Source organism: Nycticebus coucang, chromosome 1 (genome assembly GCF_027406575.1).
Source record: "Nycticebus coucang isolate mNycCou1 chromosome 1, mNycCou1.pri, whole genome shotgun sequence".
NCBI lineage: Eukaryota > Metazoa > Chordata > Mammalia > Primates > Lorisidae > Nycticebus > Nycticebus coucang.
The window spans coordinates 90,985,260-91,008,505 of record NC_069780.1 but is presented as its reverse complement, the minus strand read 5'-3'; the positions used below and the strand labels follow the sequence as shown (position 1 = coordinate 91,008,505).

Below are 23,246 nucleotides of genomic sequence, written 5' to 3'. Positions count from 1 at the left end.
TGTATAGTAACAGATTTGGACGATAAAAGACCAGGGTTAGAGAGAAGTACAGAAAAGTTTCCTCCAGTGTCCAGAAGAAATTTTATCTTCTGGTCCTCCACTATAAGGCAAACCCAGGGCTCCTGAGGGGTGATGACACAAGCTGGAGCCATGAGATGCCCCGGGCACCCTCAGTCCAGTTTGGACACTGATGGGATCACTGTCCCTGCAGGCCTTCACCTCTGAGGACAGGCCACCCTCCAGGGGTCACCCTTGCATTCTGGACAGGGGCCAGGTGGCTTGCCCAGCCAGTGGTGCTGCTGGGGGCAGTCCTTTCTTAAATGGCCAGTCTGACCACATTGGAAGAACTTGTTCTTAGCTCCTCTGGCTTCCCTATGCCCCTGAAAGGTGCTCGTTTGTAGGAGTGCCATTATTAGAGCTGTCATTCTTTTCTTATCCCTTCTCTTTTTTCCTCCTCTTTCTCCTCATCGCAGTTATAAAAGACCACAATGGCCGTTTTAAGAAAATTCTCCAGGTTATGATCTGGGCCTAGAGCCAATTTCTGGAGTTTTCTTCGAATGTCTGGGGCCACCTGAGTGATAAATTTATCTTTTAAAGTAATTTGGCCCTCTGTAGAGTCAGATGTTAACTGGGTGTATTTTCTCATCGCCTCCCTAAGCCGCTCAAGAAAGGCTGAGGGACTCTCATTTTGCTCCTGGCTAGTAGTAGACAACTTGGAATAATTCACAGGCTTTTTCTTGGACCAGCGTAAACCTTCCAGGATACATGTTAGAAAATGTTTAGCCACCAGTCACCTTGTTTCTCAGGGTCCCATTTGGGAACTTCAAAGGGAACTGCTTGTCTTCCCATGAAGTATCTGTCCCTTTCCTCAGGAGACATACTGCCATCAGTGTTGGATATGAACCACAAATCACCCCACTCTCTAGCTTCATCTAAGACTTCTTTTTTTTTCATTAAAAGTTAAAGTTTGATCTAGTAGTAACATTACATCTCTCCAAGAGAGGTCAAAGCTTTGTCCTAACCCTTGGAGAACATCTGTGTACTTATCGGGATCATCAGAAAAAATTTTTTTGTGTGTGTGTGGTTTTTGGCCGGGGCTAGGTTTGAACCCGCCACCTCCGGCATATGGGACTGGCGCTCTACTCCTTGAGCCACAGGCGCCACTCCAGAAAATTTTTTTTAATCAACCTTAATTGGCTTTAAATCTGCCAGAGAAAATGGAGGGTATACTCACATACTTCCCCTTTCACCACCTGCATTCTCAACCAAGGAACACAAAGAAGGTTATGATTGCCCTCTGGGGGTCCCTGGAGGACCAGAAAAAACTCTTGGGGCAGCCTCCCTCCTGAGGTTTTCTGAACACATGGAAGAAGGTGTGGGAGAGGTAGATGTTGGGTTTGAACTAGGTGATGACAGCATCTCTCTCGGGAATCCCTGACCATTTGGGGAAGTTACTACAGCCAGGAAAGCTGAATCTAACTGACAGGTTTTACACAGTTGGGGGTTGTACCTGAGGCAAAAGAAAGCCTGCTCATATGGCACTTCAGACCACTTTTCTTTTTGTTTACAAAAAGCATCTAATTGAAAAATGGTGTCATAATTTAGAGTACCCTCTGGGGGCCATTGTTCACCAGTGGAGAGTTGATACTCAGGCCAGGCCTGGGTGCAAAAGAAAACCATACATTCTTTTTTAGCATCTGTGGATCAAACATGTCCCCATGCTTCAGAATACAGTCCAGCAGGGTATTCTCTTGGTGAGAGAATATATTACCCATCTGTGGGACAGAACAAACATTCAGCACCTTAATCAATCCCACCCCATATTCCTGGTTGTCAAAGCCTCTTCTGACCAACCCAAGAAGGCTTCCAGCCAAACAAAAGGAAACATCCTTCCAATGCTTGGGGAAGAATCCCTGAGGAGAGTGGCCTCCTCAGCCCCTCGCGCTTGTCTGGAATTAGCCACTTTTACCAGTGTAGCGCTTAGTACCTGCTGGTTCTCTTGTGTTTATAACATGCAGGGAGCACAGCCCGAGCAATCAGGTATCAGGGAGCCTGTTCCCACCTGATGCAAGTTCTGTCCTTTTCTGCACCTGCCTCACGCCCCCACCCCCAATCCCCGACCTCCAGAATATCAATCAAAGTGGGGATGAGCCCTGCCCTGGAGAACATGGCTGTGCAGTGCTTGCACATTTAACCCTATATAATCTTTACAAGCTTCCTCTAAATTCCCAGTAATAAAGGAAAATAGCAGGCCTTAAATGCTATGTTTTCCAATCTCCCCTTTCTTTCCCAAAAGTTAGTCAGGCAACAATAATTAAACTCAGTGATAAATCAGGTTTGAAAAACACTTTGAAACTTTTGCATTGCAATTAGTTACAATTAGTTGACGTCTTATAGAAAGGTGGAAGTATTTTACACCTTCCTATTTACTCCAATAAACCAGAAGAAATCAAACACCCAGGGTCACCTTCATTGCCTTTCTTCATTTTCAAGGCACTGAACTGTAGCCGAGGGCTTAGGGCCATTCTTGCCTTGGGGAATTGCCCTGGGCTTCCCTTAACAGGCTTCTAGTTGCCCAGAGAAGCCTCGTAGGGAAGTCTTTTTTCCCTTAGTTTGGAACTAACATATAGTTTACATGGTTTAGCCTTTTTTCTCAGACACATGAAAACACCAATTGAATTGAATTTTGCAATGAAAGGCAATAAAAAGGACCTTTCCAATACTTGAAGCACACTTAAAACATCTGAAAAATACCAGAACGAGCCTGTACAAACTTAACTAGTATATAAATTTTCTTTACCAACATCAAACAAAGCATGCAAACTACAAGGAGAGAGAGAGAGGCAAAAGAGGTCTATAAAAGATAAATAAAAGCTTGGGACCACGGAAGAGAAGAGAAGATAGTAAAAGCTGGGAGAGCATGAGTTTCCCAAGGCCCTCCCATGTCCTGGGGTCAGAACCATTGCTGGGGACCCCAGGGCCTCTGGGTGCTACCTCTTTGCTCAGCTCTCAACCAGAGAAAAGGAGTAAATACAGAACAGTTTCAAAAGTCTTCTAACATTCCCTTCGACTCCTTTCTGGAGCCAAGGGGAATTAGAAAGTTCGTTCCCCAGCAGCCTCTCGCCTGTGACCTGGAGGTCAGCAGCCATGCTATGCATATTTACCGGCTGACAAGCATCAAAATTATTAGTCTCCATTACTATAACTACAGAGAAAAGCAGGATAGAGGTAAGCAGTCCCATTGCTTACCACAGATCATCAATCCTTCTTACCACAGATCTTCAATCCCAGATGATGCTCCCAAATGATACGGAATTTCGCTCTTCAGTAAGTTCTTGGTCTTGGTGATTCGAAGAATGAATCTGCAGACCACAGACCAGTGGTAAGACAGGATTTATTTACAAAAAAGAATACAAAAACACCAAAGTTTCTGGCTGGAAGAGAACACCCAAGTTGGGAGAGAAAAACTCTCTCTCTGTGTCTCTGTTTGTCTGTCTCCGGGCTCTTTGTCCAGGCGTATGCAAAGTTGCATGGGGCCCTCAGTAGTCACATTTAGCGTGTCTGGGTCATGCAGCTGTCTGGGACAGTGTGTCTGGGGCAGCAGGTCTGGGACATGTCTGGGTTGCAAATGAATGGAGATACATTCATTTGGCTACAATCCCTTTCATTCCCAGGCCTAGGAAACTTACATGAAATTGACCAGGCCTAGGAAATAAGGGGTCTCCATTCAGCCATAAGTGCAAGGGGAGGGAAATCTAAGGTACTGGTGTCTCCTCAGCAGTCCTCTGGCCCCTCCAGCTACTGGAGCCTCCTGCAGGGCCCACCCCCACCTACCCTCTAGCCCGCTGGTTCCTCTGCTCACTGCCACTGCACCACCACCAAGGCGGAGGCCGCCTGTCTGCCACCCCCCACCCCCACTGCTGCACGGAGCTGGCTGGGGTGCCACGTGTCCTGTATCATTAGGACTAAATTTTATTTTTAATTGAGAAGGTAAAAAGCCTAGTTTAAGAAATTTTTAATTTTATTGAATCCACCCTAAATGGACCATGATTCCTATGTCAAATACAGACTGTTTATTTAAGGATATTAATCTGTGCTTCTCAGGGGACCTAGTCATAGCGAGAGATAAGGACAACCTAATCCATACAGCACAGTTTTTAGGGACTGCATATCAGTCTTAGCACAATCAAATGACTCACTTTCCAATGACACCAGTTACAGTTGAAAAACCTGGACCTCCTTATCACTGTCAACAAATTGTACCTTGGTTTTGTTTGCCTGAGTTTAAAAATCTCTCGGCCTCCACTTCTGTATCTGTCATATGGGGATAATAGCAGGGAGGTTGCTGAGGTTTTGCTAACCTTATCTGACACTGAGATTTTATACTTGTACCTCTAGGTATTCTTGATGTTATCAGTCTTTACCTTATATATCTTTTCTTTTCCTTTTTCTTAATTTTAAGAGATGTGATCTGGCTATGTTGCCCAGGCTGGAGTGCTATGGCTATTCACAGAGTGATCCTTCTACTGATTACTATGGGGGTTTCAACCTGCTCTACTGATCAGGATGGGAGTTTCAACACGCTCAGTTTCCAATGTAGGCTAATTCACTTCTCTTTAGACAACCTGGTGGTTCCCCTCCACCCAGAGGTCACCATATTTATGCTGAACTAACTGGGGACCCCTGACAGACATAGTGCACTGCAGCCCAGAACTCCCTGGCTTAAGCAATTCTCCTTCCTCAGCCTCTTGAATAGCTGGGACTACAGGTATGCCGTGTTCTGCCTGGGTCCGACTTATATGTCTTTTCTATTTTAGGAATCATTATTTATCATAGAATATTATGAATTCAAAATTGAATATGTGTATTGCAAGATTCTTGCCACCATAGACACTGCAGTTTGTGTATGTAACATCCATTCATCTTCTCCAACACTTCAAACCCATTCCCATTCCTGGTTAACCTCAATGCAAACCTTTGCACTTTCTCTGTAGCTGCTACCATCTTTCTGCTACTTCAATAGAGCATTAGCCTTCTAACGCATTCTCCTGATTTTATGTTATGTCCTGAATCTTCAGTTCATTCTCCACACAAAAACTTACTTGGACTTTTACATACAAATTGAATTATGTCTCTCTTGGGTTCTACACTTCACATAAAATCCACACTTCTTATCATGGCCCACAAAGCCGTTAATAATCTGGCCCCTGCTTATCTCTACAAGGTCTGGGGAAATTCCTTCTCTCAGTAAGTTTTTGCCACTTGGGTCCTGATTCAGTTTCTAGAACATTCCAAGGATTTTCTTTTTTTCCCTTAGGGTTTTTGCTCACACTGTTCCTGCTGGAATATTCTTCCCTCTTATTCTGCAGCTCTCAGTTCAATGTCCCTTACTTGGGGAGGTCTTCCCTGATCATTCTAAGTGGGTTCCCTTCCCATTATTTTTTTTGCCTAATCTTTCTTTTATGACATTTCACACTTTGTAATTACTTATTTCTTTGATAATTTGTTGACTGTGTTTTGTTTGTTTAGCTGCATGTTTTATGACAGCGAGAACTATGTATAATTTGCTAATAACTTCGTGCCACGGACCAAGCACATGATTCGTATCAATAAAATTTTACTGAATAAATAAGTAGGGGTAAAAAGGACATATACATTTCAAACCTAAATCATTTGCTGCCTTCAAAAGAGGTAAATCATGTAAATAGGTGACTGCAATATAAATAAACATATGCCAAAGAGGATATGAAAGACATAAACTCAATGCCCATGGGAATACAGAGAGGGTATAGCAAGATATGATGGCAACTTTAATGGGCAGGTGATGTGTGAATTGACCCATCAGCTCAATAAGCAGGGAGAGAAAGGAAGCATTACAAATAAACAAGCAAATGCATGGATATAGGAAAGTTCTGTTATGTATATCTGAGAAATGAAGCAGGCTTTTGTGGGAAATCAGATAAACTGTGATCAAATTGTAGAAAGATCTGAATAATGGGTTGAGAAGTTTGCCCTTGGTCAGTTGTAAAGAGGAAAGTATTTATGATCCCAAAGTAGATAGTTATATATTCATTAGAAAGTATGGACACAACAGAAGAAATTAGGAGAGAATAATATTGAGCAGGGGTTTTGTAAAGTTGGTTATAAACTGGGTGTAGTGGTGCTTACCTATAAACCCAGCTACTCAGGAGACAGAGATGAGAGGAATCAATGGAGCTCAGGAGTTCAAGATCAGCCTGGGTAACATAGCAAGACCCCAGCTCAGAATTTTTTTTTCGAATTGCCTTGAATTAACATCATGGCACTGGAAATGGGTGGGGGGGGGAGGATGATCAGAGGCTTCAATTTGGACTCCTTGGAGTGTTAGAATGCATGGAAGTATCCAGAGAGACAGAAGCCCCTTGAATGTATACATAAACATTTATATTTTTCAAGACAAAGTCTGTAGCTTTTACTAGAAATCTCCAAGAAGTCTCTAATTTCAAATTTTTGAGAGGGTTGGCTTACTGGAGCCTGCATTTCTTTTTTTTTTTTTTTTTGGTAGAGACAGAGTCTCACTTTACGGCCCTTGTTAGAGTGCCGTGGCCTCACACAGCTCACAGCAACCTCCAACTCCTGGGCTTAAGCGATTCTCTTGCCTCAGCCTCCCGAGTAGCTGGGACTACAGGCGCCCGCCACAACGCCCGGCTATGAGCCTGCATTTCTTTTCTGGAGCTGTTGGAAATCCTTATGCAGGCTGGGCCTTACCTTTTCCTGCTTTGTCTGAATCACCTGGTAGAGTACGACTCTCTACCCAAAGTCGCCTATTCTTACAAAGAACACCTACTGAACATGGACCTACTGAATATCATTTCTATTCATTTTCTTCATCTCACTGAACTTAGCTTATGAACCTAAAGCCAAGCAATCACATTCAGCAGATTAAATATTCCCACTCTTTTAAACTAATATCTACTTGACCTTATTATGAGATTTATAAATATCATTCCAAACCTATTACATAAATTGTCTCTTAAAGGGCATATACTTTAGCCTTACACCCAGATTACTTTCTTAATACCTAGATCAATGGATTAAAATAACAGATTTATAAACAAAGAAGGGAAATGCTTCAGGTTTCCATACGGAAGTTTATCTAACTCTTACACATTGTCAGGAATGGTTTATTTTCCACTAAGGAGATTTGGCCAGGTAATGGTATCCTGTCATGGTTTTCTGAGATGTAGCTCTTAGTCCAGATTCTATTTTTTCAGCCACTATAAGACATATTTTAGAAATGTCGATGGTATTGACCTGTTTCTGTAGTACATGCTGTGGTATGCCAGTCAGTGGGCTGTCCTGCAGGGCTGAAGCACTCACTCCTAGCACTGGCAGGAACCAGGCTGCTGACACGTCTTGCCCCAGCTAGGAGAACTCTCACTGCCATGTTCCGCTCACAGACCAAAGAATCCAGGGGTCAAAACTATATGCTACATGAACGCCATTCCCCTCTTTTTATACTACTTTCTGAGCACTCAGAACGCTGGTATCCCTGCCCAAACAGACTCAAACTCCCCTCCTTAATAGAAGAGATACAGTAGAACCTCTGTAAGCTGGCCACCCCAGGGACTGCAGCAAACTGGTTAACGTGCAGAGGTGGTCAACATAAGGAACAGAAGAGCACAAAGCAAACACATCCAGCTGCCGAAGCCATACAGGGTGCGACCTTGGCCTTTGAGCACATACACCCCGTCCATGGCGGTTACTGTCTTGCACTTTGTATGATCCGTGTAGGTGACAGCATCTCGGATCACATTCTGTAACCTCTGTAATTCTCTGTATGCAACCAGCAGAACCTCTGTAAGCTGGCCACCCCAGGGGCTGCAGCAAACTGGTTAACATGCAGAGGTGGTCAACATAAGGAGCTAGGCCTACTATACTGATACACACATGTGGTGCATGTCCAGTCTATGAAAATTAAGTCAATTTAAGAATATGGTCAGTGTAGAGAGGTGATCAATGATTGAAGTTTGACTATATTTTAAGTACTTCATAATTTCTGTATACTTACTAGAAGGGGGCCCAAAAGTCTCTATCAGGAAAAATGGTTTATGATTTAAGGCTCATAAAATGAAAGCCACCAGTTTTCAAGGGAAATTCATTTATTATACTGAGACAAGTGAGCAATTAATCTTTACATCCTCTTAAAAAGAACATTGCATATTGTAAGAAACAACAATTCTAATAGCATTCTTACAAGAAGGTTATCAATGAGATTCAGACAATTGTTTCTTAAAGTATTTCTCAAAGTAGAACATTAGCAAAAGCACATGGAAATGACAACAGTTTTACAAATGCTTTTAATTTTATGGTTCAGGAATGCACCTCTTTGTTGGTCGGGTGTGCAAAGGTAATATTAAGATTACCTGGAGTAATAAATGAAATGCACATGCTTCAAAAATATTACACACACATACTATATTTTTAGCGTGGTGCTCTAAAATACTGCCTGCCGAGTAAACACAATTCTATAAAAAACAGGGACAGACAAAAGGATTAACACATCAGTCTGCAGAAATCTGAAAAGAAGTGAAATTTTAAAGGATTTGTTTTCGGTTCAGTGCTAACCATAAAGGGATAGATTGACAAGCGAAGTTGTTAAGTTATATTATCTTTAAACATCTCTAAGTTCTGAAACACTGTGCAGTAGTCTAGCTCATTTTATTTTTGTCTCATCATTTTGTTCCTAGGATTTCTGCAAAAATCTCCACATCTCCTCTTGGCCTTCTTCCATTCATTATATTTCCAAACTTCAGGCAGAGCGATCTTTTATAAACACATATTTAATAGTGTCCAACCCCTGATCAAAGCCCTGAACAGGAATCCCATTTCTCCGGAGTAAACTCAGACTCAACATCCTCAGGTCCTTTCCAACCTCACTCCTTGCACTGTCTCTTCCAGGCCTGCTTCACTGACTCATAGGAATCCCTCAAGGCCTCAGGCCTCATTCCTTTGCTTCCCTCAATTTCTAATCCAGAATTCAATGAATTTCTCTCCTCCTTGAAGTTCAAAACCTCCATTTATTTTTCTTGGTTCCTTTTCAAAACACAAAATTGGAAGTTTTAAGGCAATTTCCTCCCTCCCCCACCTCCATCCTAGACTAAAATGACTTACTCATGCTGTAATAAGGAAAGAGCTTTGGGAGTTGCACCAACTTAAGAGTCTTTTCATGAACTATACCAAGACCTAAGAAAATAAATGAAAATTATAAACTGCCTACCCTATCATGGGTTAGAACTTTGACACATGAAGAAGTGGGCCCATCAATGAACAAATAATTCCACTGTCAACTCTCTCATCCACTATGAGGTTCTGGGACTCTGACTACCACTATCTAAAGAACAATCCTGGTGGTGAACAATGGAGAAAGAATTCACTGTGTGGCCAGGGATATTACTGAATGTAAATTAAACTTGCATATCTTCAAAGAAACAGTTTTCTTTCACTTTAGGTACAAGACATCCAGTTTATTCGTGTACAATTGGGTATCAAATAAATGTGCCTTAGATCACATAATGGGAAATTACGTCTTTTCTGTGTTCTTCTGCTAGAACATTGTTGTAGATTTCTGCCTGATGAAATGGCTTTTATCTGTTTTTAAAACATTGTTTGGAGATAAACTGAAATTCACCTGCAGCTGTAAAAAAGATGTAGAGATATCCCATGTCTCCTTTGCCCAGTTCCTCCCTGCTGTTATATCTACCATAACTATAGTAGAATACTTAGTATTACAGCCAGGAAATTGACATTGAAACAATCCATCAACTTAATTCAGATGTTACCAGTTTTAAATCACTTAATTGCATGTGTATATGTGTGTGTGTTTACTTACATACAGTTTTATCACATATAGATCTATGTGACCTCCGCCACTATCAAGATATGGGAAAGTTCTTTCACACAATGATACCTCGGGTAACTCTTTTATAACTTCACCCACTTCCCTGCCACCACTCTCCTAACCCATTCCTAGCCCCTGACAACCACTAACCTATTCTTCATTTCTATACTTTTTTTCTTGCCAAGATGATAACATAAATGTAAGCATACAGTATATAACCGTGTGGAATTCTTTTGTTCACGCAGCATAATTTTCTGGAAATTTATGCTTGAAGTTGTATATATCAATAGCTCACTTTTTAAAATGATTGAGTAGTATTTCCCATCATGGATATACCAAGTTTGTTTAGCTGTTCACCAATTATCTGAGGAAGTTTTTTTTTGGGGGGGGGATAATTATAACTAAAGCACTATGGACATTTTTATACAGGCTTTTCTTGTGAACAAAAATTCCTGTTTTTCTGGAGTGAATGCCCAAGAGTACAATTGGTGAGTACTATAGTAATTGAAGGTTTAGGTTTTTTTCCCTCTTTTTTTTTTTTTATTAAATCATAGCTGTGTACATTAATGTAATCGTGGAGTACAATGTGCTGGTTTTATATACAATTTGAAATATTTTTGTCAAACAGGTTAACATAGCCTTCACGACATTTTCTTAGTTATTGTGTTAAGACATTTGTGTTCTACATTTAGTAAATTTCACATGTACCCCTGTAAGATGCACCGTAGGTGTGGTCCCACCAATCAAACTGCTTTCCATGTTGACCATTCCATATTATATTTACACCTGCATTGTGTGAATGGTCTATTTTCTCTGTACCCTTGCCAGGATGTGACATTGTTACTATTTTTTATTTTAGCCATTGTAATACATTGTAAGGAATATCTCAGTGTGGTTTTAGTTTGCATTCCCCTAATTGTGTGTAACTTCTTAACTGAACTGTCTATTCATCTCTTTTGCCCACCTTCCAATTGGATTATTCTTTCACTGTTGAGTTTTCAGAGTTATTTATATATTCCAGATTTTAGTCCTTTGTCAGATAAGTGATCTGCAAATATCTGTCACCTATCTTTTCAACTTCTTAAGAATGCCTTTGCAAAACACAAATTTTTGATATTGATGAGGTCCAATATATCAATTTTTCCTTTTATGGATTGTGGGTTTTGGTTTGAAGTTTAAGAAATCTTTGCCCAGAATTTAAAGATTTTTGCCTAATTTTTCAAATAAGAGTATAGTTTTATGTTTCACTTTTTTCCCTGTGATCTATTTTGAGTTAGTTTTGTATAAAGCATCTGTTTTAGGTCAATGTATGTTTTTGTTTTGCTTATGGAGGTACCACTGTTTTAGCACTTTTTAAAAATGATTATCCTTCCTCTACACAATTGCTTATGCAATCTTTTAGAAAATAAATTTGGTATATTGTGTGGGTCCATCAAATGGTTCTTTATTCTGTTCTATTAATCTAGATGTCTATTCTTTCATCAAGATCATACAGTCCTTAGCCAGGCGTTGTGGCGAGCGCCTGTAGTCCCAGCTACTCGGGAGGCTGAGGCAAGAGAATAGCTTAAGCCTAGGAGTTGGATGTTGCTGTGAGCTGTGTGACGCCACGGCACTCTACCAAGGGCGATAAAGTGAGACTCTGTCTCTACAAAAAAAAAAAAGAGATCGTACAGTCTTGATTACTGCAGCTACTTAGTAAAGTTAAAACATAAACTTAATATGTCAGCTATACTAAGCTTCACTTTTCCATAAAAATTTTAGAATAATCTTATGTATATTAGACAAGAATGTTTATTAAAAAGTAATAGTTAAGCATAAATTTATTTCTTCTTTTTTAGAATTTTATTATTAAATAGAACACAATATTGCAACTGAGAATACAGCAATCATCTTTATCAAAAATTAAATTTGTGCTACTATTACTACAGAGCTGTCATTAAGAATAAAGCATTTGAGCGGCGCCCTTGCTCAGTGGTTAGGGCGCTAGACACATGCACCAGGGCTGGTGGGTTTGAACCAGGCCCTGGCCTGCTAAACAACAATGATAATACCAAAAAAGTAGCTGGGTGTTGTGGTGGGTGCCTTTAGTCCCAGCTACTTGGGAGGCTGAGGCAAGAGAATTGCTTAAGCCCAGAGTTTAAAGTTGCTTTGACCTGTGATGCTATGGCACTCTACCAAGGGTGACAAAATGAGACTCTGTCTCAATAAAAAAAAGAATAAAGCATTTGGGGAACATATAATATTTTGGTAGCATCTTACAATATATCCAGGGCTTCTTATATGAGAAAGATTGGATATAGAAAAGACTAATTGTGGTATCTTGTGAACACATGCATCTACATCATGCTCAGGAAACCACAGCAAAATATGATAGAAGAATATAGTTTTCTGAAACGATCATTTTTCTATTTCCAATTGTAGGAGCCTTGTGAGAGGTCTGGTGTTATCCAAGCTAGCCTGCCTTTCCTTGAGCTGGGGTAGAGAATAAGTCTGCAGCTGAGACAGGCAACCTTTGTGTTTTCTGTTTTGTTATTGGCACAATACTGTGCCCTTGAATCTGGAGAGTAATTCCACGGCTATTTTTTTTTTTTTAATTGCATCCCAAGTATATCTCTTTCCATCATTTCTTTTCCTGAATCCTTTTCTACCCCATTGATGAATAAGCCCCAATTGGAGCTTGTAGCAGATAACTTCAAGCAGCCCAGAGTTACGCCCCTGACAGCTGCTATGTGTCCAGAGCACTGCCCAAGCTTCTCACTCCCCTTCCAACCTTGTCAGTTAGTGGATGGATTTAGAGATGGATGCTGACCTTAGCCCTTCCCATTGTATTTTCTTTCCCAGGATTTTGGAATCTGAATTAGGACGAGTTAGTCAGCCTGAGGACTTAACAACCTGGTAGCCAAGGTTGCCACTGTGCAGAAGTTATCTTTCACCAACACTCCCTGACTCTACTTAGACCAATTTTCTGTGAGACCAAAGATAATAAATCCTGAGTTCGTATTTTGCCAACCAAATAATGCATTAGGTTAAGCCAGAAGATCTCATAAGTATAAACTGGCCTCTAAAGTAGAGGGAAAAAAGAGAAAGATTTCTCAGAACATGTGAACATGGAAAAAGATAAAGTATTTCTGGCAAAAATGCCCTAAGGATATATTTCCAATTTGAGAAGTGTGGGTGGTTTCCTGGGAGCAAAATGTGCTACATGGTGGTTTTTTCCTTTGTTTGTGTGCTGTTTTCTCAAAAAAATATATCTAATTGTTCCGCATTGTGTAGGAAGTTATATGAAATAGATTGAAATATGCCTCCAGTGTCATCTTATATTTTTGTCTTTCCATACTGTCCACATTATACCTCATCATTTTTACCTTTTATATATATATTTTTAAATATAAATCTTCAGTCAGGAATGAATTTACCAAATATGTACTATATATGTATGTAGAAAAGAAACTGTTGTGAGAAGTTATCTTTTTGCATTTATATATATAAATAAAATATTCAACACAGTCCTTATTTCAAGAAAATTATAGACATAAAAAAGGCTTTAAGAAAGAATCGTTGATTACGCAAAAGAAAGCATATAAATATCTGGAACGGCTGGGCATGGTGGCTCATGCCTTTAATCTTAGAACTCTAGGAGGCCAAGGCAGGTGGATTGCTTGAGCTCAGAAGTTGAGAGCAGCCCGAGGAAGAGAGAGGCCCCTGTCTCTACTAAAATAGAAAAAATAGCTGGGCCCAATAGCAAACACCTATAATCCCAGCTATTCGGGAGTCTGAGGCAGGAAGATTGCTTAAGCCCAGGATTTTGAGGTTGCTATGAGCTGTGACGTCAAGGCACTCTACCCAGGGCTACAGAGTGTGGCTTTCTCAGAAAATAAATAAATAAACAAATAAATAAATAAATAAAATACTAAGAAAATTAATTAGATCACTTTTATAGTCCACAATTGAACATCATCACGTAGTGGGGGTGATACTTCTCCTAAATTATTTTTTCACAGTTCTTACTATTATTTTTATTTTTTTTTTCTAATGCAAAATACACAAACAGGGATTTGGGGGAAAGGAGATAAATAATTCTATTTCTCTGTTTTTCTTTTCTTTTTTCTTGAGACAGAGTCTCAGTCTGTCACCCTAGGTACAGTGCTGTGGCATCACAGCTCACAGCAACCTAAACTCTTTGGCTTAAGTGATTCTCTTGCCTCACCCTCCCAAGTTGCTGGGACTACAGGCTCCCGCTACAATGCTGAGCTGTTTTTTTGTTGTTGCGGTTGTCCTTGTTGTTTTAGCCGGCCTGGGCTGGGTTCAAACCCCTCAGCCTCAGTGTATGTGGCTGGCACCCTACCCACTGAGCTATGGGCACCACCGTGTTTCTCTGTTTTTGATGTGATACTTTTGATTTATACGAATTAATTTTGCCTGATACATTGTAAGTGCTTAATACATACTTGTTGAACTGAAATGTCAGTATGTCTTCAAACTGTTGTTAACAATAAACAGAATCTATAAGAGCTTTTGGCTCCTTCTCGACCCTCTGTCTGGTTTGGCCCTCACATCTCCACTCCAGTCTCTACCATGTCCATCAGGGTGACCCAGAAGTCCTACAAGGTGTACACCAGCGCCCTCAGGCCTTCAGCAGCTGCTCATACAGCAGTGAGCTGGTATCCACAACAGCTCCCAGAGCTTCTCCCAGATGGGCAACAGAAGCTTCTGGAATGGCCTGGGCACCAGCCTGGATCTGGGTAGAGGTTACACTGGGCTGTATGGGGGGCAGCACAGCCATCATAGTGAACCAGAGCCTGCTGAGCCTGCTCGACCTAGAGGTGGCCCCCAACATTCAGGCCATATGCACCCAGGAGAAGGAGGAGATCGAGACCCTCAACAACAAGCTTGCCTCCACCATCCACAAGGTTCACTTCACGGAGCAGCAGAACAAGATGCTGGAGACCAATAGAACATCCTGTAGCAGCAGCAGAAGGCTCGCAGCAACATAGACAGCTTGTGTGAAAGCTGCATCAACATTCTGCGGGACAGCTGGACACACTGGGCCAGGGGAAGCTGACGCTGGAGGCAGAGCGTGGCAATGTGCAGGGCTAGAGGAGGACTTCAAGAATAAGTATGAGGGAAAAGAAAGAACATTCCAACCCCAAACCTAGTAGAAGAAAAGAAATAACCAAAATTAGAGCAGAATTAAAAGAAATTGAAAACAAAAGAATTATAAATAAGATCAATAAATCAAAAAGTTGGTTTTTTGAAAAGGTCAATAAAATAGATAAACCTTTGGCTAACCTAAACAGGAAAAAAAGAGTAAAATCTCTAATTTCATCAATCAGAAATGACAAAGACAAAATAACAACAGACTCCTTGGAAATTCAAAAAATCTTTAATGAATATTACAAGAAAATTTATTCTCAGAAATAAGAAAATCTGAAGTAAATTGACCAATACTTGGAAGCACATCACATTCCAAGACTTAACCAGAATCAAGTGGAAATGTTGAACAGGCCAATATCAAGTTCTGAAATAGCATCAACCATACAAGAACTCCCCAAAAAGAAAAGCCCGAGACCAGATGGCTTCACGTCAGAATTCTACCAAACCTTTAAAGAGGAACTAGTACCTATATTACTCAACCTGTTTCAAAATGTAGAAAAAGAAGGAAGACTACCCAACACATTCTATGAAGCAAAAATCACCCTGATCCCCAAACCTGGAAAAGACACAAAAAGAAAAGAAAATTATAGAACAATATCACTAATGAATATAGATGCAAAAATATTCAACAATATCCTAACAAACAGAATCCAGCAACTTATGTAACAAATTATACACCATGACCAAGTCGGTTTTATCCCAGGGTCTGAAGGCTGGTTTAATATACGTAAATCTATAAGTATAATTCAGCACATAAACAAATTAAAAAACAAAGACCATATGATTCTCTCAATAGATGCAGAAAAAGCTTTTGATAATATACAGCATTGCTTCATAATCAGAACACTTAAGAAAATTGGTATAGAAGGGACATTTCTTAAACTGATAGAGGCCATCTATAGCAAACCCACAGCCAATATCGTATTGAATGGAGTTAAATTGAAATCATTTCCACTCAGATCAGGAACCAGACAAGGCTGCCCATTGTCTCCACTGCTCTTTAACATTGTAATGGAAGTTTTAGCCATTGCAATTAGGGAAGAAAAGATGGATCAAGGGTATCCATATAGGGACAGAAGAGATCAAACTTTCACTCTTCGCAGATGATATGTAGAATGTGCTTCGTAGAATGTGTTGGGTAATATTTCTTCTTTTTCTATATTTTGGAAGAGTTTTAGTAATATAGGTACTAGTTCTTCTTTAAAGGTTTGGTAGAATTCTGACATAAAGCCATCTGGTCCTGGGCTTTTCTTTTTAGGGAGATTTTGTACAGTTGATGCTACTTCAGAACTTGATATAGGCCTGTTCAAAATTTCCACTTCATTTTGGCTAAGTCTTGGTAGGTGGCGTACTTCCAGGAATTGGTCGATTTCTTTCAGATTTTCATATTTCTGAGAGTAGAGTTTTTTGTAGTATTCGTTAAGGATTTTTTGAATTTCTGAGGGGTCTGTTGTTATTTCATCGTTACCATTTCTGATTGATGAAATTAGAGATTTTTCTCTTTTTTTCCTGGTTAGGTTGGCCAAAGGTTTATCTATTTTATTGATCTTTTCAAAAAACCAACTTTTGGATTTATTGATCTGTTGCATCATTTTTTTGTTTTTAATTTCATTTAATTCTGCTCTGATTTTGGTTATTTCTTTTCTTCTGCTGGGTTTGAGGTTGGAGTGTTCTTCCTTCTCCAGTTGCTTGAGATGTCCCACTAAGTTATTAAATTCCTCTCTTTCTGTTTTCTTAAGGAAGGCTTGCAGTGCTATAAATTTCCCTCTTAGGACTGCCTTTTCAGTATCCTGGAGGTTCTGGTAATTCATGTTTTGATTGTTGTTTTGTTCCAAAAATTGGGTGATTTCCTTCTTCATCTCATCTATAACCCATCTATCCTTCAGCATAAGGTTGTTTAGCTTCCATGTTTTGTAAGGGTATGCAGGATCTTGTTATTGAGTTCAACTTTTAACCATGATGGTCTGAGAAGATACAAAGAATAATTTCTTTTTTTTTTTAATTTGCTGAGGTTAGATTTGTTGCCTAGGATGTGGTCTATTTTGGAGTATGTTCTGGGCTGATGAGAAGAATGTGTATTCAGTTTTGTTGGGATGAAAAGTTCTATAGATGTCTGTTAAGTCCAGATGTTGAATGATTAAGTTTAAATGTAAAATTTCTTTGCTTAGCTTCTTTTTGGAGGATCTATCCAGCACTGCTAAAGGGGTGTTAAAATCTCTGTGGCTCAGTGAGTAGGGCGCCGGCCCCATATGCCGAGGGCGGAGGGTTCAAACCCAGCCCCGGCCAAATTGCAACAAAAAAATAGCCGGGTGCTGTGGTGGGTGCCTGTAGTCCCAGCTGCTCGGGAGGCTGAGGCAAGAGAATCGCTCAAGCCCAGGAGCTAGAGGTTGCTGTGAGCTGTGTGAGGCCATGGCACTCTACCGAGGGCCATAAAGTGAGACTCTGTCTCTAAAAAAATAAATAAAGAAATAAATAAAATCTCCAACTACTATGGAACTGGAGGAAATTGAGTTGCTCATATCTGTTAGAGTTTCTCTTATAAATTGAGGTGTGTTCTGGTTGGGTGCATAAATGTTAATAATTGAAATCTTATCATACTGAGTATTACCTTTAACAAATATGAAGTGTAAATCCTTATCCTTCCTTATTTCGGTTGGTTTAAAGCCTATTGCATCTGGGAATAGGATTGCAACACCTGCCGTTTTCTGCTTTCCATTAACCTGGAGTATAGATGACCATCCCTTCACCTTGAGTGTATATTCATCTTTTAATGTAAGATGAGATTCTTGTATGCAGCAGATATCTGGCCTGAGTTTTTGTATCCAGTCAGCCAACCTGTGCCTCTTTAGAGAACAATTTAAACCATTCACATTAATTGAGAATATTGATAAGCCTTTCAAGGGTCCGGTGGACATTTTTAATCCTTTTGCAACTGTGGAAGTTGGAATTTGTTCGAAATTTTCTGGGTGGGTTTACTTTTGTGGTGGAGGATTACACTGGTCTTTATGGAGATAGTTCTGAGAATATCCTGGAGAGCTGGTTTAGTTATGGCAAATTTATTCAACATGTGAATGTCATTGAAGTATTTAACTGCTCCATCATAAATAAAACTCAGTTTAGCTGGGTACAGGATCCTGGGTTGAAAACTATTTTGTTTTAGAAGATTAAAAGTCAATGACTATCCTCTTCTAGCTTGAAAGGTTTCAGCGGAGAGATCTGCAGTTATTCTAATACTCTTGCCCTTGTAGGTGATAGTTTTCTTTCGTCTGGCTGCTTTCAGAATTTTCTCCTTCATATTAACTTTAGTGAAATTGATTATGATGTGTCTGGGGGATGTCTTATTTGGGTTGAGTTGTGCTGGAGTTCTGAAACTGCTATCTGAATTTCAGAATCTCTTGGCATGTCTGGAAAGTTCTCCTTCATATTCTCATGGAGAAGAGACTCTGTGCCTTGTGAAGCCACTTCGTTGCTTTTGGGGATCCCTATAAGATGAATATTGGTTTTGTTTGAATTATCCCAGAGCTCTCTGAGAGAGAGAGATCTGTTTTTGCCCTCCATTTCTCTTCCTCTTTGAGAGTTTGGAAGCGTTCGGAAGCTTTGTCTTCAATGTCAGAAATCCTTTCTTCTACTTGCTCTATTCTGTTACCGAGAGATCCTACTGTGTTTCTCAGATCTTTGAGGGCTGCAACTTCTTGTCTCAATGTGTCAAAATCTTCTGTCAGTTGGTCCTTGAATTCATTGAATTCTTGAGATATCTTTTGGGTTACTACTTGGAATTCTAATTTGATCTTATTTGCTATCCAGATTCTGAATTCGATTTTTGACATCTCAGCTATTTGTTTGTGTATGGGATCTTGTGCTTTGTCTGCCCCATTGTTCCTTGGGGGAGTTGATCTACTCTGATTATTCATATTGCTTCAGTTTTTTTGTTGGTTTTGCCTCATGATTGTTTTTCACCTTTGCCTCTGGCCATCCTCAGAGTTGGGGAGGTGTCTCTCCAAGATTAGACCCCAGCAAGATCACTCTATTGTTGCTGGATCTTTGTAGAGAGTGACCCTGTGCAGTTCCTCTGGGGCTGCCACAGCCAGGGAGTTGTTTGTGAAAGCATCTATGGAGTGTGACACGCCCGGATCCAGCAACAGGGTGGGAGGTGGTGTGCACGGTTTTGTAGTGCCTGGCACCCAGTGAATTTGGCACAGAGAGCGCAAGTCTCCAGCAGTCTCTGGCTGGGAAAAGGGCTCTGCGCAGTGGCAGGGAGGGCTCCGGAGGGCATGCGGCTACCAGAGTCCCTGGCCAGATGAACGGGCCTGTGTGGAGGCAGGGAGGATACAGGAGGGAGGATGCAGGGTTGCACAGCTCCCGCAGTTTCTGGTCAGGGCATGCGGATGCCCAGCGGGCACGGGTCGCGAGTAGGGGTTCGCAGCGCAGCTCTTATGGAGGTCAGGGCAATGCCAAGCCCAGGAGTTTGAGGTTTCTATGAGCTGTGATGCCACGGCACTCTACCCAGGGCAACAGCCCGAGGCTCCAGTGTGCCAAAACCAGTCTCACTCTGCCCCTAAGGGTTAAGGCTGTAAGGCAGCTCAGTCCCCCCCGCACCCGCCTTTAGGCTGCTCAGTTACTATGTTACTAGCTCCCGCCTCATCCTTGCTCTGTGACCCTGAGGGTGGAGGTTGCCGGGGCAGTTCTCTCACAATGGCTCCCTACGGCCCACAGCCAAACACTATTAGCTCTGTCCGGATCAGCAGAACAGTCTGGGGCCCTAGACAATGCCCAAAGTTCTCTGCACTCCTGCTCAAGCTCTCCCCAAGGCAGTTCAACTGAGTGCCAAGTCCAAAAACACTGAAACAGTTCACGGGTAAGGCCTTTCTGGTTTTCAGTCTCACTGCTGCTTGTACTTACGGCTGCTGGTGGGATTAGGTCGATCAAACACACGCAACCACTTGCCAGTTTTCCACTGTTTTTGTCCTCCTCTTGGGGTCCAGAAGTTCCTTGCTGACTCCCTGTATCCTCAAAGGGATGATTTTAGGAAGATCCCACCAGCCAGAGATGCCTGGAGTCTTATCTCCCCAGACTCACCTTGCCTAGTTGCAGGGAAGCTGTTACTCTGCTGCCATCTTGCTCCACCCCCCTCTCATAATCTTTAATCAACAGAGAAATGCAAATCAAAACTACCTTGAGATACCATCTAACTCCAGTAAGATTAGCCCGTATCACAAAATCCCAAGACCAGAGATGTTGGCGTGGATGTGGAGAAAAGGGAACAATTCTACACTGCTGGTGGGAATGCAAATTAATACATTCCTTTTGGAAAGATGTTTGGAGAACACTTAGGGATCTAAAAATAGATCTGCCATTCAATACTGTAATTCCTCTAACCCAGAAGACCAAAAATCACATTATAACAAAGATATTTGTACCAGAATGTTTATTGCAGCCCAATTCATAATTGTTAAGTCATGGAAAAAGCCCAAGTGCCCATCGATCCACGAATGGATTAATAAAGTGTGGTATATGTACACCGTGGAATATATGCAGCCTTAAAGAAAGATGGAGACTTTACCTCTTTCATGTTTACATGGATGGAGCTGGAACATATTCTTCTTAGTAAAGTATCTCAGGAATGGAAGAAAAAGTATCCAATGTACTCAGCTCTACTATGAAACTAATTTATGGCTTTCATATGAAAGCTATAACCCAGTTATAACCTAAGAATAGGGGGAAGAGGGAGCGTGAGTGGAGGGAGGGGGGAGGAAGGGTGGAGGGAGGGTGATTGGTGGGATTACACTTGTGGTTCATCTTACAAGGGTACATGTGAAACTTAGTAAATGTAGAATATAAATGTCTTAATAAGTAAGAAAATGCCAGGAAGGCTATGTTAACCAGTGTGATGAAAATGTGTCAAACTGTTTATAAAACCAGTGTATGGTGCCCCATGATCGCATTAATGTACACAGCTATGAGTTAATATTAATAAACAAAAAAGAATAAGTATGAGGAGACTAACAAGTGTACAGAGGTGGAGAATTAATTTGTCCTCATCAAGAAGGCTGTGGATGGAGCTGACATGAACAAGGTGGAGCCAGAGCCCCTCCCTGAACAGCTGACTGACAAGATCAACTTCTTCAGGCAGCTGTATGAAGAGCAGCCCCGTGAGCTGCAGTCCCAGATCTCCGACACATCCAGGGAGCTGCTGTGGTCCTGTCTAAGGCCAACAGCAGCTCCCTGGACACGGACAGCATCATCGCTGAGGTCCACGCCCAGTCCGAGGAGACTGCCAACCCAGCTGGGCCCAGGTTGAGAGGTGGATCAGACCAATTAGAGGGCCTGCAAGTGCAGGCTGGGAAGCAGGGGGATGACCTGGGCACGAAGGTGGAGATCTCCAACATGAACAGAACATCAGCCAGGCGAGGCTAAGATCGAAGCTCTCAGAGGCTAGAGGGCTTCCCTGGAGGGCGCTGTCACAGATGCCGGGCAGCATGGGGAGCTGGCTGTTAAGGACGCCAAGCCCAGCTGGCCCAGCTGGAGGCTGCCCTGTGTCAGGCCAAGCAGCACGTGGCTCAACACCTGCGTGAACACCAGGATCTAATGAATATCGAGGAGGTCCTGGACGTGGAGCTTGCCACCGACTGCACTGCTGAAGGGAAAGGAGAGCCGCTGGAGTCAGGGATGCAGAACTTGAGTACCCACACCAAGACTGCCAGTGGCTACTCAGGTGCCCCGAGCTCCACCTTCCGGGGCCTCACAAGCCCTGGCCTCAGCTACGGCCTGAGCTCCTTTCAGCCCAGCTTTGGCTCTGGCGGGGGCTCCAGCTCCTTCAGCCACACCAGCTCCAGGGCAGTGGTTGTGAAGAAGATTGAGACCCACACGGGAAGCTGGTGTCTGAATCCTCTGCTGTCCTGTGGAAGTGCATGGCCACTGTGGCCCCTCAGGTCCCTGCGTGGGGAGGGAGCTGTGCCAGGGAGCAGGAGAAACAGGAGACCTGCGGCTCAGCCCCATCCGTCAGCCTATCCTGGGGGGAGTCTACTGGCTGGGGTACCCCCTCTTACCTATGCCCCCCACCTAAAAACCAATTTGATTGCTTTTTCCAAAATAAAGCCTCAGCCACATTGCCAACCAAAAAAATTAATTAATAAAAAGAAACAGAAATATTGTTGGTGCCCTGAATAGGAAGAATAAAAGCAAAATGATTGAAAATTGAATATAAGAGCTGGGCGCGGTGGCTCACACCTGTAATCCCAGCACTGTGGGAGGCCGAGGAGGGAGAATTGCTTGAGCTCAGGAGTTCTCAGGAGTTCGAGACTTGCCTGAGCAAGAGTGAGACCCGGACTCCTAAAAAAATGGAAAAACCCAGCCTGGCTCGGCAGCAAGCGCCTGTAATCCCAACGGTTTACCGAGGCTGAGGCAGCAGGATGCCCACAGCCCCAATCTGATGCCATTGCACTCTGCTCAGGGGCATAGGGTGTGACTCTGTCTCAACAACAACAACAAAAAAGCAAAGAAATAAAATAATAATAATAAGCAAGGAAATAAAAAGAAAATTCAATATAAGAGAAATTAACTTTCAAGGCATTAAGGCACTTTGCACATTAAATGCAATTTCATCCACATTGCTTTTATACATTGAACTAATTTATAACGCAATGCTCAAAGATTTCTGATTATGGTATCAAAAGACTTTCAATCGCAGAGACTCCATTATTTGCAACATACCTTATCTTCTACAACACACACATATTTTACGAATTTTTTTTCCATTTTTTAAAAATTAAATCATACCTGTGTACATTAATGCAGTCATTGGCTACAATGTGCTGGTTTTATATACAATTTGAAATATTTTCATCAAACTGGTTAACATAGCCTTCAGGGCATTTTCTTAGTTAGTGTATACAGTCACAACCCAGATTGCATCAACAGGGAAGTAAAAATAGAATCAGGGTATTATTAAAAACTCACTATTTCTTTCTTCTCTAAAGTGCTCTGCAGAAACTCTTGACTCCTCAAACAGTCCTCCTGAGTAGTTCCTATGGACTGCATGCAGGCTCCCAAATGTACTGGCTAAAATAGTCCCCCTGGTATCCCATGGTACTTGCCACACTTCTCCTGTCTGCTGCAGCTTGCCTTGGTTGTGCTTTCTGTCTCTGCCAATGCCTTCTGGTTGCACAGGGGGCTTTGTTTTGGGCAAGAGGATGATCTGTGCTAGAGCACTAAT

General features: G+C 41.7%; 1 pseudogene; it reads left to right on the top strand.

The window, feature by feature from the left end:
* The first annotated feature begins 14,643 nt into the window (after positions 1-14,643).
* On the top strand, positions 14,644-21,448 carry LOC128590617 (keratin, type II cytoskeletal 8-like; annotated as a pseudogene).
* The last annotated feature ends 1,798 nt before the right edge of the window (positions 21,449-23,246 follow it).